Consider the following 2,511-nt stretch of genomic DNA (forward strand, 5'->3'; position numbering starts at 1 on the left):
AGTCAAAAAAAACCCACATATTGTAACAGTCATGAGTCTCATAAAAGTACTAAGCTAATAGTTATAATGTATACACAGAGGACCTGGTGCAGACCCATAGAGACCCTGTGGTTGTGGCTTCAGTCTCTGTGAGCTCATGTGTGTTTTTCTTAGTTGATTTGGACAGTCTTGTTCTCCTGGTGTTCTCCATCCCCTCTAGTTCTTACAATCTTTCTACCTCCTCCTCTTCAGAATTCCCTTACATCTGAAGGGAGGGATTGATGGAGACCTCCAATTTTTACTCTCTCTCCACATAATGGCCCAAAGTCTCTGCATCTGTTCCTGTCTGCTGCCTGGAGGAAATCTCTGTGGTAATGGCTGATAAAGACTTATCTATAAGAATAGCAGACTGCCATTAGGAATCATTTTATTTATTTTTTCCCTTTTCTTTTTCTTTTTTTCAGTAGTATTTGGTTTGAACCCTATGACTCTGGGTTTTCTAATCTCTTGTTCTTGGTAATGCAAACAGTGTCAGGTATGTGTTCTTTCTCATGGAGTGGGCCTTAGGTCAAATCAGACATTGGTTGACTGCTATAAGTTCTGGGCTACCATTGCCCTGGAATATTTTGTAGGTAGAACAAACTGTAGGTTGAAGATTTTGTTGTTAGGTTTGTGTCCTCATTTCTCTTTCAGTAGACTACAGAGTAGCTTCCTGTGCTGAAGAGACTAGAACATAGAGTGAAGGTTCCTGTAGGCACTAGCTCAACTTCTTTCCGTTCGTGAGCTGTGAGGTTGCTGTCCTCGGCAATGCAGCCCTGCTCTCAGCTTTTGGAGAGCAATCTCTTGTCTTAGAAACAGCCTGGATTGTTTGGGGGTTTCCAGGGAAAGCCCTTGGCCAACAACTCAATTTAATAAAACCCCGTTCCGACTTGGCTGGTCAGTTAAGACTCCACTCTGTATTTCCCTAATTCAGATCACATTCATATATTTCAGGAAGTTTTCATTGCAGTAGGTTTCACTTCACCCCTCAAAGATCCCCCAATTCCATCTGTCTCTCCCCTCACTCTCTCCTTCCATCCCACATCCCCAACTCTTTATTCTGCCACCTTATCATCATCCACCTACTATCCACCCATGAAATCTATTCTCTTTCCACATTCCAGGGAGATCTCTCTGCAAACCCCATAGAACCTCCTTTTCACCTAACTTTCTGGCCTACAAATTGTAGCTTTGTTATTATATCATTGGTTATTTACTTAAAAGCTAGTATCTACTTATAAGTGAATACATAACATATTTATCTTTCTGGTCTGTGTTTCCCTATTCAGGATTTTTTTTTCTAATTCCTACCATTTGCCTGCATATTTCATGATGTCTTTTTTTAAATTAACTGAGCAATATTCCATTTTAATCCTTCCTCATCTACCTATTCTCTTTGTCCCTCTGGAGATCATTGACAGATGCTGTTACACATGACCTCAGCTTAGGTTCTGAATGTCAGTGTTAATACTTTTCATTAAAATCCTAATTTTAATTTGAAATAAGTGTCTTGGAACCTTGGTAGTGATGGGAAGAGACCTGTGCACTTAGGGGTTGCTTGGGAAAGCTTTTTGGAAGAGACAGACTAATGAAATAATTAGGTACTTGGCAGGTGGCAAAGAAAAATCTGTGATGAATCTGAGGGTTTTATCTTAACTTATTTATATGTAAGCTGGGTATGGGTTGAGCTAATTAAACAAACAAAAAAAGGTAAGATAACAAAAGTTCTAAGACTCTAAGAGGAAACATGGAGGAGAAACACTATTGAATCCTAAAGAGGTGACCTGTCCCAACAAAGCAAAATGAGGATGCTTGGTGTTAGAAGCTCCAGAGAAGACAGAAAGATGATGTTTATAAACTGTTCTCATGGGTTAGCAACTGCAGAGACTCGGTGGTCTAAACAATGAGGACCTTTTTTTCCGAGTCGCCTCCAAGATGGCCGAAGTGGAGCAGAAGAAGCGGACCTTCCACAAGTACACCTACCGCGGCGTGGACCTGGACCAGCTGCTGGACATGTGCTATGAGCAGCTGATGCAGCTCTACAGCGCCTGCAGAGGCGACGCCTCAACAGTGGCCTGCGGCAGAAGCAGCACTCGCTGCTCAAGTGACTGAGAAAGGCCAAGAAGAGGCCCCTGCAGGACATGATCGTACTGCCCGAGATGGTGGGGAGCATGGTGGGCGTGTACAACGGCAAGACCTTCAACCAGGTGGAGATTAGGCCGGAGATGAATGGCCACTGGGCTAGTTCTTCATCACCTACAAACCTATGAAGCACCGCCGGCCTGGCATCGGTGCCACCCACTCCTCCTGCTTCATCCCCCTCAAGTAGCTGTGGCCGGTAAAGACTCATGTTCAGTCAAAAAAAAAAAAAATGAGGACCATTAAAAAGTGGTGACCAAGCCGGGCGTTGGTGGCACACGCCTTTAATCCCAGCACTCGGGAGGCAGAGGCAGGCGGATCTCTGTGAGTTCGAGACCAGCCTGGTCTACAGAG

The 2,511-nt window shown here is 43.8% G+C and overlaps 1 pseudogene; it reads left to right on the forward strand.

The window, feature by feature from the left end:
- The first annotated feature begins 1,953 nt into the window (after positions 1–1,953).
- LOC101996362 lies at positions 1,954–2,347 on the forward strand (annotated as a pseudogene).
- The last annotated feature ends 164 nt before the right edge of the window (positions 2,348–2,511 follow it).

This window comes from Microtus ochrogaster, unplaced genomic scaffold (assembly GCF_000317375.1).
Source record: "Microtus ochrogaster isolate Prairie Vole_2 unplaced genomic scaffold, MicOch1.0 UNK14, whole genome shotgun sequence".
NCBI classification, from domain to species: domain Eukaryota; kingdom Metazoa; phylum Chordata; class Mammalia; order Rodentia; family Cricetidae; genus Microtus; species Microtus ochrogaster.